At 37.8% G+C, this 17314-nt stretch overlaps 1 long non-coding RNA gene across 3 annotated transcripts in view; it reads left to right on the forward strand.

Moving 5' to 3' along the window:
• Nucleotides 1–17314, forward strand: part of LOC148395011 (uncharacterized) — an 89890-nt gene that overhangs the window by 5747 nt on the left and 66829 nt on the right. For 2 of the 3 annotated variants that reach the window (XR_015859447.1, XR_015859449.1), the window contains exons 2-4: nucleotides 7978–8088; nucleotides 8259–8308; nucleotides 15621–15816. This is a non-coding gene — a long non-coding RNA (uncharacterized LOC148395011). Of the gene's footprint in view, nucleotides 1–7977; nucleotides 8089–8258; nucleotides 8309–15620; nucleotides 15817–17314 lie in introns of those variants that run through there. The other variant, XR_015859448.1, reaches the window with a different exon arrangement.

The raw sequence follows: 17314 nt of genomic DNA on the forward strand, positions 1-17314 counted from the left end.
CGCGGGCCACATGTATAATCTTATATATGGACAAAGTTTTAAAATGGGCCATTCATTGAAGGTGCGCCTTATATTCCGGTGCGCCTTATATATATAAGGCGCACCGGAATATAAGGTGGTACCATATACCACATATATATGGTATATATATTATATATATATATATATATATATATATATATATATATATATATATATATATATATATATATATATATATATATATATATATATATATATATGTGTGTGTGTGTGTGTGTCAACGTCACATTTTTTCTGCATTTAAATTTTTTCATACCTTGCCCAATTGGTCCTTGCTATCACTCGAAGCAGATGGTGTTTAGACGCAGTCCGAACCTCCCAATGCACTAGAGTAGTACTTCTCTTTTGGCCAGACAAACTCACCTTGCTTGTACAAAAAAACGGTTCACGCTGATAATGCCTCTGGTGTTTGTGATAGCTGCAATGTATTTGCATTAAGGTGATAGTGAATGCTTGAAGTGCTTTGGTGAAGCGCAAAACCTTTGTTGTACAATTTGCACACAACCAAGCTCTTCGCCATGCAATTATGGACAATTTTAAGATCCATCCCTTCTAGCGGGCAATTGGACCCAATGCTACCCATGCTGCTCATTTGCTCTCACACTCACCTCCTTAAATGCTGCTCCACATTCCAACAGTCCAATTAAAGCACTAAGAAGAATAGAATAGAAGTGTGATGAAATGCTGATCCTAAAACAAGTTGGTTTGTGTAGTCAGTTTGTGGCAGAGTTGTTAAATGTAAAAATAAAGATTGGATTGATTTCTAGAGTAATCATTTATTTTCAGACTACTGCTGAAATAGATTTGAGGATTTTGAAAATACCAGCAATTAACTGCATTAATTCTTCAAAAGCCCAAAGACTTAAAGCAGTATTTACCTTTTAATCCATCTGTTCTTGGATGCCCCATGAGTGAGTCAGTCATCGGACTCAAGTGCAGTGTAGTCTGGAAGGAAGAATAAGACTCTTTTCACCATTTTATCTCCTTCTTGAAAGCTAGTCAGAGGCTTATCAGAAAGGTGTCATGACTAAATAAATGTTGCTGAATGTTCCACAATTATTTGATAACTATGGTAAGTGGGAATTTATAAAATGTACTGACAGTCTAGTGAAAAACATTTTCCAACCCAAAACATTCTGAATAAGTCAAAAATTTGTACTGCAATTATATCTATCACTCACAAGAATGTCTATATCAAGTGTAAATGTGGGTACACCCTAAACTGGTTGCCAGCCAATGGCAGGGCACACAGAAACAAACAACCATTCACAGTCATAAGAGTAACTTAGAGTGCTCAATTTAACAACTATGCATGTTTTTAGAATGTGTATCCGTAGGTAACCTACGCAGGCATGGGTAGAATAGGCAAACTCCACACAGGAAGGATGGAGCCGAGATTTGATAGAAAATGATATTAGTATGCTAACACTTAGGATCGATAATCACAGAAGCGATGAATGGCATTTCCATTCATTTCAGAAAGATGTGATTAGGGAACAAATTAAATTCATATCTCAAGGCACCACTGTACCTGGATGAGACATATTCACAGATACCACATCGGTTGGGAGGAAATGGAGACTGTGTCAAATCTGGTTACATAAAATTGATAACATACTTTGTTACAAGCACGGAAACTATATTGAATCAAGTTATATTAGATTAAAAAGGATACAAATACATGCTTAAAAATGTTCATTTCAAATATTTTCCTGAAGACCAATTCAAATAGTTCATCCTGTCTAATTATTACATTATAATTATGGTAATTTACCTTTAAGATTAATAAAGAAAAATACATTCACAAATCACAATTTAATAAGCATGCAACCAAAATACTATTATTCAGCCATGCATTCATTGCTTCTTTGCTCTCTATTAATAAGCATTACCTTCCAATTGGCACATGCTCAGACTTCAGAAGACTGCCTTTAAAAAGTGTGGCCACCAAGGGGGGTAAATACTTACTTCAAAGGACACACTCTTTGAAAGCCATTCGATTCAAATGGGATGCATTACAACAACACGTACTTCAAATGAGTCATCCTTCATAGCTTATTGACTTCAAACGGAGAAGTGCAGGTGAACTGGAATGCCACGAATTTACACAAGCAGCTGCCTTGGAAAACAAGGCAAAACACACACAAATAAGAGGAGGGAGCTGTTCAAATTAAAACTTTGGAGTCGTACCGTATATGACCATCAAGTCACTAGAGATTACTTAAAAATAAAATATTGCTTTAGTTGGTCTATGGATAATGCCCGAGGGGATGCACATTTGGGAACAAAAATAACACACTTGTGCCCAGCAAGCTTTTCAACTGTTTATGTATCTATCGATCTATGTATCTATCGAACAATCGATCTGTCATTTTCTTTGTATTTCAATGTGTGTGTGTGTGTGTGTGTGTGTGTGTGTGTGTGTGTGTGTGTGTGTGTGTGCTTGCGTGCGTGTGTGCGTGTGTGCGCGCGTGCGCACAAGCAAGTGTGTGTGTAGCTGAAAGGCTGCAGGGTTGTCTAATATGTTTAGCTACCAAGGGAAATAAAGAGTGAATACTGGTGGTCAGACTAATCGCCTGCAAACAGCCTCTCACTGCTCAGTGTATTTTAATTTAAGCCATGGATGAATACACAAGCGCACACACAGCCTTGTGTGCATGCACATATGCATGCACAATGGACAGTCACTCTGCGATCAGCAAGCGAGCTTTTGGAGCCCATTCTCTCTTGCTGGCATCAGCCTAACTACCACATATCACAAACACTGCCTTTTTTCCTGCCAGGAGAAAATTTAAGCATTGTGACTTGAAATTAAACAACTAACTACTTCGGGAGGGTTGCCATATGAAAGTGCCAATACACATTGAACGATCAAATCATTTCATTTACTCTTCATCCTGCAGGTGTGCCGCATCCTTGATCAGTTCATATGTTTCATTCTCACTCATTATCAATACCAATTCAATTCAAATACCAGTTCTATCCAAAAGTCGTCAGTTTACAGGATAACCCATATACAAAATATACTGAAAATAGGAAATGTAGACAGCAGTAACGTTGCAAAATAGGTAATGTCATCGCTTTGATTCAAGTGCACATTACTTTGCCATGGAAATCCGCCATTTTAATCCCAGATCTGCTAAGGCCATTCGTCTGGAACAAATAGCAAGTGAAGGGTGACGAAAATGGGGGAAACATCAGAAAAGCCATCTGTAAATTCTACATGCTTAGAGTAAGGTTTGATGGAAGCTCTCGAACACAGCACATCGTGACAGTGGGAGTGTCACGTGGATTAGAGAGATGTAGAGCAAAGATTTACTCTTATTCTCAGTTGATCAAATTAGATAAATAGATGGAGCATATTGAGGGTGTGTGAGTGAGCTCTTAAATATTATATTATACTATATTATATTACCGTATTTTCCGCACTATAAGGCGTACCTAAAAACCTCAAATTTTCTCAAAAGCCAACAGTGCACCTTATAATCCGGTGCGCTTTATATATGGACCAATATGGATTCGTGGATGAGGACTAATTTGTTAAAGTAAATTTTACGTGTTTATTTTGTGTGTTGTGTGATATTAATGTTTTAGAAACGTTGAGTTATTGATATATTGTTATTGTTTTCACTGTTTCGAGTGTTACTATATTGTGATTGCATTAACGTTTGAGCAACGTTGAGTTATTTATTCGATGGACTTTATAATCCGGTGCGCCTTATATATGGACAATGTTTTAAAATGGCCCATTCATTAAAGGTGCGCCTTATAATCCAGTGCGCCTTATAGTGCGGAAAATACGACCCCCGTGTGGACAAAGCGGCACAGAAAATGGATGGATATTAGATTACATTACATTATAATTCGCTGCTGAACCTCACCTGATGTCTGGGGCTGAAATGTATTGAGCAGCTACTGTAGCTACTGTATTAAGGATTTCTGATCGGCTGGTTTTATTTTAAGATCAGATTTTACATATTATAACGTTACACACATTCTACACACACATAGTTACTCAGAAATGTTGGGAGTTTACTACATAAATATTGGTTGTAGTTACATTTCATTTCAGTATGTGTTGCACTTCCGCACACACACGTATGGACACACACACACACACACACACACACACACACACACACACACACACACACACCAAGATAAGTAAATGTCATTTGGCGGTAATGGTTTTGCTCACTAAACTAATGCCTTAAATATGCAAAACATAATGAAAATTTCCTTACCGTGTACATGTACTATGCTGTATGAAGCATAAAGATGACATTATATGATTTACCCGCAAATTAATTTAATGAAGATGACGAATGAAGATCAAACCCCATTACTGCAGTAACCACTTTGAAATATTTGAAATATAATACTTACTCAAAATTTGGCCAAGGTATAATAGGTAAAAGGAGCAGGGATATTCCATACCACTTTTTTCAGACAGATACCAGAACAAGTCCTCAATTCTTGAGTATTCACTCATACCAAGTGCCGATATCACTTGTACTTTGGATGCATAAAATTCCAGAAAAAAAAAACAATGATGACAACATTTAAAAAATACTTATATCCACTTATACACAAGGTGTATATCCAAATTTAGCAATTCAGCAATTTTACTTAAAATTACATTAAATTAATGGCAATTTTCCATATTTCTAGCACCCGATCATAAAACGGCTACAAGAGGCACCTGATATCAGTATCGGCCCCTGCCACGAATATCGATACATTGAAGTAAGGCTGATACTGACATCTGGTATCAGCACTTGCCCGTCCCAAAAAAATTGTTGTAGAGGGAAAGGATCAAGTGGTTATCACATCATCTTCATGGGTTTTTATTTAAAATTGAATTTTCTTCTCACTGTCCAATAACAAAAATATTAACTGTATCAACTAAACTTTTCAGACTTTTTACAATACATTATCTCGTGTCAAGTCACAGTTGAAACCACACTTGATACTCAGCATGCACCTCTTGCCACCAACTAGAATGTCAAAAGCTCAGCTTTGTTATACAAACGCAAATTGAATAGCACTGACAACACAATTGCGGTGGTGGCTACGTGGCAAGAAATGCTCCTTCTAGGGAATAAAATAAAAGGATGAGGACAATATTTTAGCTTCTGGTAAATAGACGGTAATGATCTGTGTGAGCTGTTGGCCTAAGAAACCTTTTTCTTCAATGACCGTGGAATTAGTGTCAACAAGGTTTCACATTTTGTGTCACCAAGTCTCATGGGAAATCTTCATGGGAACAAGGCAATGTAAATCTTGTGTTTTGTATCAATCACAAGCATGTATGAAACATGAAACTCACCCGCTGGTGTTTATCACACCTCATTACCACAACAAGGAAAAAGTCAAATCCTCTTATGCCAATGAGCTTCGTTTAAATTTATCCGAGTGCTCTTGGGAGAGGAACCTCCTTCACAAACACGTACGCATGCACACAAAAGTACACATACTGATAGGTTCGAGTGAGTGTTTAGAGTTATCCCAATACCTGAGAGACTCGAACTCATTATGCTGTGGATATGTTGTCTGGCAAGATGTTTCAGCTAAGGCCAAAGCTGTGAGGCCACTTGAGGATTTAGTCTTGGCACCTTGTTTCTTATTTACCCCGCTCAGGCTTGGGACCTACAGTATCTGATGGGAGTCTAGCCACAAAGTTATTTTGAAGCTTGAGAATCAGACACCCTATGTTTTATGCATAAACACGTAAACGGAGGCACACACAACCAAATGGAAATACACCTTGACTCACTGCCCAAACACAAATAAACACATGCACCGGCAAAATCGCCGCTGACTCATGTATGAGACATACGTTAATGCAGACTGGGTTGGTCCCATTGGAAGATACTCATTGATATTAAAAACAACACAATCACATCACCTTCTCCTGGTAGTTCTGTTGCGAACAAATCACAAGTGTATTGTTTTTCCCTCGCTCCTTACCTTATCAGCTCAATCCCTTCTGCAAGACTGATTCTAATCCTGATCCTATAGTCAAGATTTCTACAACTCAAGCAGCTAAACTGAACAGTTCAGCACTGAAGTCTCCACTCTCATGTCAAGTCATGATAATATTTCTCAAGAGTATTTTTTGCCATTGTTATTGTCATGTCAAGCACTTTCAAATATCCTGTATGAAACACGTATAAAACACGCAAAAACCCTTGGCTCTGCTTAACAGTTTCTAACAGTTTGCACATGAATTAAAGTCAACACCCTAAACAATAATGCCATTACTCTGTACTGTGCATTCCAGAGGTGTTAAATTCATGTCTAGAAAGTAAAACCCACTTTTGCTTCGTTCTCCATCCACCACCATATCTTCCTCCTTCAGAACCAGCACCACCTCCTCACTGCCACGACCATGACTTGGTGACCCAGTCCCTGAATAACCTGTCGGCTAGTGACTTTTGTTGCTGCTGCTAAAATTATGATAATCATAGTGTATATTTTCTTAAACAAAGGCAATTTTTTATAACCTGTCGTGTGACTGAATCTTGTCTCAGCAGCATCTTAGACTCCACCCCACAGTCCACCCCACATCAATCATCATTCTTGTAATTTCATATACAATGTATAATTCAATTCACATATTTTATAACTGTGAAATATACATTGCATCCAAATTTAAAGCCTGGTAAAAGTCAAGACATACAAAACAATGTTTACATTTAGGGGAACCTTATGGAGCCCGGGAGATGGTCAATAAAGCCACATGCAGATCATACTAAATATGCAGCACAGACAAATCAGAAGCTCTCATTTTGAATTCATACTTTTTCAGCCCGTCACTCTACAGGTACACATACTGTCAAAACAGGCTTTTCTGAGCCCATAATTTGTGGCAGATAACAGCTCGTGGCACAGGCAGGTGGCTATTAGTCCTGATAAATTATGAATCAGCTTTATAACTGACTGTCTAGTACCTGCTGGAAATAAATTGTGCTTGGGTTTTTGCACATTGGGCATGCACACAATTTTCTACATAATTAGTTATTTTAAGTTAGTGAAGGTGTATCTGTTTGTAGGTTTGCTGTCTGTATTTCTCTGAATATGCTTGGAAAATGAATCAAACTGTGTACGTGTGTGTGTGCTTGAGTGTCTTTGTGAAAGTGAACCTGGCCTTAACCATAATGTGTCTCTCCTTGTGGGGCCATCCTGATAAAGACAAATGAGCTGACAGCAAAGTGAATTACGTAAAGCACCGTGCAATTGTCACATTCCCAAACCACACACATTCACACACGAAACTGGACTTTTGATATGCTGCATTTATTTTATGTCCATGGCAGCCACGGCAGCCCCGTTTGCCTGACATGCAGCACAACATAGGATTTTGCCCTATTTTTCCTTCATATTTAGGTCTTGTTAAGTTGTCTGACAGTTTATCTGTGACAGGCACTGAGGGGAAAAGGCTGCTGATTGCCAGGGGCTCAAAGGTGAAGGCCCGCAAATACTCAGACACCATGATTAAATACGATGAAATAGCTTCTATCCACCTAAGCTTGCGGTGAGAACATTGACAAAACAAGATAAAATGTGCACGTGATAAAACGTGAAAGAACCGGAAGATACGTGAGCCGGCCCCCTCACTACGTTTTAGGTTATTACGTACTGTCAGGTTTTTTAGCTTTCCCCCATTTTACTTTGGTCAATTTTGACACCATGACTGGCGTGGCCATTTTTTGAATTCAAAAATTCTGTTCGGAAATCCCCGGCAATCATGGCCTGTCAAGTTTCCCATAAACGGGGGTTGCCATGGCCTAAATCACGAAATATGTGGAACACCTTTGCCCCACCCCATCTCTTTGTTCAAAAGCGTTTACATTGTAAAGAATATCCATAAACATCATCACCATTTCCCTTTTATCTGTCATTCAATCTGTGTATGTTGTTTTTCAATTACAGGGTGATGAAACCAGTACCAAACAGCACCAAATGAGTATCCTACCGCCCAAAACCAAGTGCTATCATTCACCTAAATTGATATCATCGCAAGAGGGAAATTGCAATGGGAAGGTAAGATGTGGCCATACAAATATGCTTAACGGTTCCCACTATCTCTCACTCACACAATCGCTCTCACACACACACAAACACACACACACAAACACACACACACATAGATTGAAATGATTGCACACTCCATTCAACCCTGACCTCTGCAGTGATATCTGCTCCTTCTGCAGGCCACTTTCTCACCACGGATATGTCAATCACAGGATCACGTTGTGAAAAGGTTAGTGGCTGTCTGTCATTTCCATCAATTCGCCTGCCCCTGGGCATCAAGCATGTCTACACACTCCTGAATCTTCTTGATTGCTTTGAAACTCTGGGAGCAGACATGCCACTATTTACTTGTTGTCTAGACAAAGAAAATGCATATTGTATTCCATAAGATGCCTTTTAAAGAGCAGAAAGTTAGATTGATTTCTGATGCTGGACTCTAACCGGATGTCCCTTTTTGTAATTGCCCCTCCATGATCTCTAGACCTGAGAGCACAAACTCTATACATATAGACACACACACACACACACACACGCACACACGCACACGCAAGAACTTGTAAACAGCAAGTCAAAGTACAGTCGTATCTTGTATTGCCAGAACAATTTGTAATATTTGGAAGATTGCTAATGAGTGAGGCTGCTGCACACTATTTTCTTCACGCTCCGGAAGGATAATAATAATTTTAGTGCATCATCACATGCCCTTCTTTCCCTCTGGCAGTCTTCATTGTAGTTTACACACATCCAAGATCAAAATATAAATCCACATATATATATATATATATATATATATATATATATATATATATATATATAAAGGATATTCATGTATGGTGTGTCATGTACCCAAACTGCAGTTACACACACACTTTTTCACAACTCCATGGAACTTAACTAAGCTACCAATCCACATTGAAATCCCTTTTTCGTTCAGAACACCTCTTTGCCATATTGTTCTTTGTCAAGTCATAAGTTATGTAGGCCTTCAAATTTGCACAGACACCTCACATATGCGTTCCCAAACGTTTGCCTGCAAACAGACTTGCAAAGCCTTTATAAATGTTTTCATGAATATTTTATGTTTTGATTAGGGGTTTGGTCAGGCATATCTGAGCATATTTCAATGTTGTGAAACATATACATATCAATAAATGAAAGCCCTCTGTCTTAGCTCTTTTTGCATTATGAATAACATCACATAACATTAGGTTGCAGGGTAATGATAAGAGAACAGCGGCACCGGTTTGATGAATTATGCATGAAAAAGCCTCTTTCAAACTTCTTGACATGCCTCCTTAGCAAAGTTCATTTTTCCAAGGCAAAATTGATATGTGGCTTTTGCTTTGGCGATTTGGACCTTCGAAACCTAAATTCATACATACATTCATACATATCTGTTCTTGTTTTTGCGTGAATTCATGTTCCCCAATTGCCGAAAGACATAAAGTATGAAAAAAAATGCTGTTCTACTATTGTCCGTACTGACATCAAGCATACGCAGTGAAATAATAACTTATTTTGTTGGTTGTTAACGTCAAACAACTCTGAAGTTGACGTAAACATTGTGGGACATACATTGCAATTCACACATAACTACTCTCAAACAAGAAGTCATAATTGCACTACGCCTATGGTCAGTGTGTATTTATTTATCTGTCTCTAAGGGAATTTGTGGATTTATTTAGACAGGCAAGGCACAGCACATGCACAGTACCATGTGCAGTCACTGTTGACACTTAAATTTCTGTCCAATTAGTCTAACACCAAAAAAGAGTCATTTTGAATGACAAGCGACAAGCTAAAAGTCATGTTTAGTGTACTGTTTCACATTCTTGTGTATTCACTCTATGACGAGTACTGTATTTTCCAGACTATAAGTCGCTCCGGAGTAAAAGTCGGACCAGCTATAAAATGCATAATAAAGAAGAAAAATACATATATAAGTCGCAATGGAGTATAAGTCGCATTTTTGGGGGAAATTTATTTGATAAAATCCAACACCAAGAACAGACATGTCATCTTGAAAGGCAATTTAAAATAAAAATAGAATAGAGGCAACAACGAGGTGAATAATTGTACAGGATGCTAACATTACATAACACATAAGCAACATTAACATAACATTAAGAGCTATTCAAATAACTATAGCATAAATAACATGCTAACAAGTTTACCAAACCATCCGTGTCACTCCAAATCACTAAATCCATTGAAATCTTCATCCTCTGTACCACTTTTAAACAACTCCGCTAACTCCGGAAGTAGAAGATGTGGTGCTTCCTCTTCTACGTCGCTTACGTCAGACTCATCGTTAGTTGCAGTTCCAATTATTTCACAGGCCTAGTGCACCCTCTTGCGGTTTAGTGTGAAAATAACGTGAAATAATATAATGTGTTAATAATTTCGCACATAAATCGCTCCTGAGTATAGGTCGCACACCCGGCCAAACTATGAAAAAAACTGTGACTTATAGAAAATATAAGTTATAGACTTATGGAAAATACGGTAGCTGTCAATCATTTTTACTGAGGATAAAACAAACGCTGCTTTAAATGCTTTCCAGAGCTAGACGTGTTGGTGATCTTTCAAAGTCACAGTTTCATGACTGAAAATTGCCTTCTTGTATGTTAATGTCTCACCAGTGCCATAAACAACACTTAGATAAGGCTTTATAGACCCTTCCTTGAGAGATTGCGGCCATAAAAGAATTATAAATAAAAAGGAATTCTGACTGGACTTATTGAAGCACTTAAAATGTCCAATGCTAGCATCTACGTATTCTAGTGTACTCTCATCATTCATTGTGACCTTACATTAGTTTAGGGTGTGTTTTAGTTTTTTTAAATAAATGTGAAACCCTTTCTAAAGATTAAAGGCACCCGGTATATATGACGAGATGAATGTGAATAGAAAATGTTAATATCCAAACTATCATTTCAGCCTTATCATGCGTTGTCATGCAGACGCAACTAAAATGTCATATTTCCAGATAAACAGTGTATGTATTTTTCTGGGTGAGGTTTCACAGAGAGAAAGAGTATGTCCCAATGTGATATGACAAAAAGGGAAAAGTTAAACCTCTGTGCCATAAATAAGCTCTCACAAGGACGCCTCTCAGTGTGAGGTAGAAATCGAGCAACAAGCGCAAGGAGAGATGTTGGAATAAGAGCAAGAAGCAGCTGTTGCAATAGTAGGGGGCCAGGACACGTACACAAACATTAATGATGCATTTCCCTAGGTGAGGTAAGGGCACACATGTACTGCTCATAGTCACAAGGTCACGGTATGAGTACGAAATGCTACACATACGATACAATACATCTTTATTTATGAGGCGTTTTCACAACAGCCTATATAACAACTGAATATTCACAGCACCCGAAACTGCCTGGATTCTGGCCATGTCGACAGTTCAAGTTTTTGAGTTTTTTTATTATGTGCTATAATATTTGATAAATCTCTTAAGATTTCATTTCTTTAAACTGTGCCAAATTAAGTATTTGCTGATGTTGCCAGTAACACTCGAGTAGTTTGGAAGAATAGAATAGAATAGAATAGAATAGAATAGAATAGAATAGAATAGAATAGAATAGAATAGAATAGAATAGAATAGAATGTCACTCAAGGCATATGAGGTACGACTGTTCAAGTATTTGTGATGCATAATTTTTGTCAGAATCCTCCGAAATGCGTATTGATACTGGTCCAAGATTTGCAGGTTGTGAAGGATATTTCAAGACTGCGTTCAAAATCCAATGGGACATGGGATTCCATGCAGTATGGTTAAATGTGAACCATACTTTTTTTTATAGTATTGTGAACAAAACATTTTTGGACCATCCTTTGTAATCTACTAAGAAGTATCATACAAGCATGTCTCCTATCTTCAGATGAGAAACTTTATCCTCAACAAGTCACTATCCACACTTTATCCCTGCAGAGTGATCCTAGGAATGCCTTTTCTTTGCAATGCACAGAAATATTTTCTCCTAATCAATCTCATCTTCCAAATCAGTGGGTCAGATTCCTTGACCCTGGCCTCTTCCTTTACATCAGCCTTTTTGTGCAAGATAGCCTTCTGTTTACTTCATTTGATTCATTTTGGCACAGCAATATGAGGCATGGCCTGCTAGGTCACATTGTTATTAGAGTTTCAATTTCTTTCCACTGATGTAAATTTAATATCTACTGTACTGAGGCACCTTGGGCAACAATGGTTCTTTTATTCTTTTTTGAGGGTTGTGGTGACCGACACATTAAAAATGTATATTGGAACGCAAAGGCCCATAATTCCATATAGGCCTGCCGAGTGGTCAACAGATCAGTATGTGAGTGAAAGAACAAAAGGAGGAGAATAAAAATGTCTGAAATTACTTTATACCCTTTGGAATTTTTGTTCCATTATTTTTTATCATGCCTCTGCTATCCTATCACTCTGTCTTTATTGTTTTGGTCTCACTCAACTGTCAGTGATAAAAGGTAAAAAATAATAAAGTCAACACATTAAAAGAAATTGTCATGCAATTTGAACTAGTTAGTTATGGACTTGGTGTATGTAGTAGCCTGACTATGGCTAGGTGTGACAAATGTACCCGGCTGGACTGGAAATCGGGCACACTGAGCCAGCAGTCCTCTGGGACCAACTGTGATGCTGTTTAGCTTTTTGACTAGAGGAGAGAGCCCAAGGGTCGCTCTTCAATGTAGACAGTGTCACAATCCGGCTTCATTGTTGTTGAAACGTTTGGCTTCTCAATGTTTTTTCATTCCTCTCTCGACTGCTCCACTCTGCCATTAATTTGGCAGCTTGGTCATGAAGTGCTGACTCCACGAGTGAAAGTGGAATCCCCACAGTCTTAATGGAGGCTTTTGTGCACTTTTTTAGACACTGGGCTTAACAAGTAGGCCAGACAAAAAGGCCAGAGTTGAGATTCATACCCAAACTTTAGAACTGTGAGGTAAACGTGCTAACTGCTTATGCATGAATAATTATTATTTATTGCAGTTCTTAATCACTTCAAGATCATATTTCACAGTATATCAATACATATGTACGTATATATTCAAGTGTGCTGACATTATGTGAAACATATCTGCTTATGTTCTTGGACTGGTGTCTCTTAATACTAAAGTCAGTACCTGCAACATATTAGAGTTTGCGCTGTTCAATATGAAATTCCCCAAAGTAATTTCATATATATCAAGATACATAACCAATGTCGGAGGAAATTAATGATTACATTTGTGATAGGCAAATGGAGGAAAGTATGTGTGTTAAACCAAGGCTGGATACTTGCCTAGATTTCACATGAACATTATTGATGCAACTGTTGTAGGTATATGTGACAATATGCATCCAGGAAAGTGTATTTGGGAATATGTCATTGCTCCTCCCACTCATTAGAGAAGGACATATCTACATGTGGCATTTACCTCTGACCTCTGCTCCACGGCAAGCACAATTACCGAAAGGCCAGGTTCCTTAGCGAATGTCCATCACGTCCACCGCTTTCTCTCCTACTTGCTGTCAGATCATTTTTTCATACCTTTCAGCCCTCGTTGTTATGCAAATATAAACTAAAAATAAGTCAAGAAAATACAAAATGTTTAATTGGAGTCTAATTAACTGCCTGCTATCTCTCATGTTTGTTGAATAGGAGCAACAAATAAGATTAAGAGAGAGTGAACAAAACTGGAGGCCTGATTGCGTGCAGCCACACTGCTCTTAATTCTTTTCTCTCGCAATCACTTCTCCAACCCTTCTCCCCATCCGTCAGGAGGTAATAGACCGTACTTCCAGAGAGGGTGAGATGAAGCGATAAAAAGAAAATTATACCAAGCATCTCTCTTGGGCAAGACATTGGAAGCAGAGTCACAGCCACAAAAAAACTTTTCCAAGGATCGGATCAGTGGCCACAGAGAGGGGTTGGATGAGAAAAGAAGAGACAGTGCTGAGGTTAAGGTAGATGACGGGTTAAAGGGTGCTGAAATGAATTAGAGAGTAGACCAAGTGTCCATGTTGACCTCTGAAAAGGAAGACTTTTTGTTGTGGCAGGAAGACTTACCGCTTCACTACAAGGACTGTTACCTGGACTACAAATTATACCAATAATTGATTTTGAGTTGTGTAGATAACAAAATACCGTCACCTTTAAATTCCAATGAAAAAAATGTATTGTGGTCAAATCTACTCAAGCAGTTGTGGCGCTTATGTGCAGCTTGTGAGCCTTCTTTGTGGACACAGGTAAAGTGAAAGATACGTTTGTGAATGAATCTGACAGTACAATGCCCCAACGTATGAGAGCAGTAAAAGCTTGGTGATTAAAAAGTCACAATGAAATACAGACCTGCACATCATGTCAACCAACTTTTAATAAAAACAGCATGTTCCAAAAGGAGGAAGAAAAAAAAAGCAGCAAAACTCTTGCTCCTTTCTTGGAAAACCTCTTTGGAGATCAAGATGAATGAGAGAAAGTCCAGGAATAGATGTGCGTATATCTAAGTGTGCAAAATGAGGTAAATTACTTTGCTTTTGTTTAACCTCGCGCTGTAGGGTCCCTTGTTTTAATAGGGTAGTTGATTAGTTTTTCAATCCAACATAATTGAGTAAGTGATAGAGAATACTAGTGGTATCCTTATCATACAATTACACTCCAAAGCATATCTTTCTTGCTCTGTCACACTGTAGTCTGTCCCTTTTTTAACACTTTAACGCCATCACTGTAATCCATAGACAATCTCCTTTCGTCTAAGAAATATTTCTTAAAGTAAGGTGACTTTTTTACTGCTGGATCATTATCTCATCAACAGGCCTAAATGGATATTCTCTTCATGTCTGCCTTAATGCTCTTATCAGTCAGTTTCTGCAGTATGTAAAATTTTCAACAAATATTTGGCATTTGCTAATGGGTAGGAGTTTTAAGTATCATACACAAAAGGATGGGATGCATTTGATGTAAATGACTAATGTAATTGGATTTGAGTCATTATATAACAACGGCTTGCACCACAAATTGGCATAACTAATGTACTGCACTTGAATCAAATTTTCACACAAATACAAAATGCTTCATCCTATTCAGTGAAGTTAATGTCCAAGATGTTTCCTTTTTAGCCACACTCACTAATAATGAAAGATTGTCATGTCTCACTGTATTTTTCTGCAAGAAGACAGAACACTAGGCACCAGCATATTTCTGTATGTGTTCTGTGTTTTAACATGAATTACATTTGAACCTTAATCACATTTTTATCATAAATTCCTTTTAAAGTAGTTTAATTATTACATTTAAACATCAGTGTGCCTTAAAATACATAACTGTGCTTGAATTCATAAAGTTTAAGAATCCCGACCAGCAGTGTATCAAAAGGTCACCTGAGATATTTGCCTTTTTGCTCTGCTCTTTTCACCACAAGTGAAACAACCACATTAGTATAGATGCTTCACTGATTTATCTCTCGAAATCATTGGCCACCCTTACTTTATTTGTGAAGAAGACCGCAAAAGTCCTGAAGTTATTTCTGGCCCTTTTTGCCCCTTGTAGGATCATCCAGAACAAACAGGATTGGTGATTTAAATGACTCATGGATTGCAAAACAACAAGTGACCATAACTCACCCTGGATCCTGAGGTTGGAGCTAATAGGGTCGTGGATATCATTGTGCTGCTGTCATAAATATAACAAGAGTTTGCAGTGAACCCTCTGAATCATTGTACAACTCAATTCATTTATGCATTATTATTACTACTGTCATCTTTATTATATTTTTAAAAAACCCTTCTTTGGCTATGGCACAGTTGTAGATGTGTGTGTGTGGAGGGGGGGGGGGGTCAAACACGGACATGAACAATCATGTTGTGATGTGTTCTCCAAGGGTACACTTCACAGTGGTGGTCTGATTGCCTTGGCCAATTTTACATCATCCACCCATGGAGGTTCTGCTTGCACTTCCTTATAAATGTATTTTGTGTGCTTCCATCTTCTGCGTAGCAGTCCATTTCTGCTTCAGCATTGTTAAAAAAAGTGTGCCTCTTCTGTGATGATTTTAAAGGAATCAAAGGCTATTGGTCGGGAAGCAAGTTACCTCTGTCCACTTCCACAAATCTCCCAAAATACAAAAAGAAAGAAAACTCCACCCATGCAAACAGTTAGACAGCACTTTGTAGTTGTGCTAGGCATGAAAATTGGGCCAACTGTCTCCAATCTAATATTCCCAATGCACTACTATACTAAGAAAACCCTTTTAAATGCCACATTTGCACTCAGGCAATTTGATTGCATTTTTCTCTAAATTGATTTTGTCAACTCATTATAAGCATTTGTCATTCTCTTTGTTGGATAATGAAAACCTATTCAGTTCTTTGGCAGTATTGCCTTTATTATCACGGTGGTTTTATACCTATTATGTTTCCTAAAATAAGTGAGTTTACAGTAATTGAACAACACTTCATCCAGGCTTTTAAAATGACCATTAAACTTTGACAAAATCACTATCAACATAATTTTATAGTCCTTGTTAAATAGTATTTGGTGCAGGACCATGGATGTTTTTTTTGCAATAGACCTAGCAAAAGTGGTGCTTTTTTTGTGTGCAAATTTAAAATTAAAAAATATTCCTCATTAGTTCAGGATGCTGAGGGACGACAAGGACAATAGTGACATGTCAAAAACGAATTGGTGTGAGTCTTCACAGTAAAAAAAAATGTGACAAAGCAGAACTTGTAATGAAGACCAAGCACAATAGAAAACTGAGTGGTGTTTTTTAAAATGTCCTTTGGCTTTGTTGGTATAGTTCAAAATCAATATCAAATGATGATAGATAATAGGTCAGGCAAAGAGAGATTATAAGATTGGAACCAAAACAGTCATTTTTATCAGTGGGAGATTTTAATATTAACAGCTATTTTTGCACTTAAATTACATTTCATGAATCCAAAATATGACTGAGTTTCCCTTCATTACAGGGAAATTAAATTCTCCCATATCAAACAACAAAAAGCTTCCTTAAACAGACTGTGTTTAACTTGTAGCAGCATTCCCTCCACCCGTTCCAATTTTTTAACGCTGATCTGGTTCAGGGTCATGTAAATAACTAATTCTGTATTCTACACTACAAGAAGAAGTGATTGTCATTCATGCCGGGAAGAAAATGGGACAAATAAGTGTTGAAGAGATGAGAAAACAATAAGCAGGCTATCACTCAAATGAAACGGTTCGCACTATAAAGGCACCAATAA

Source organism: Syngnathus floridae, chromosome 7 (genome assembly GCF_059516105.1).
Source record: "Syngnathus floridae isolate MCC-2025c chromosome 7, RoL_Sflo_1.0, whole genome shotgun sequence".
NCBI lineage: Eukaryota > Metazoa > Chordata > Actinopteri > Syngnathiformes > Syngnathidae > Syngnathus > Syngnathus floridae.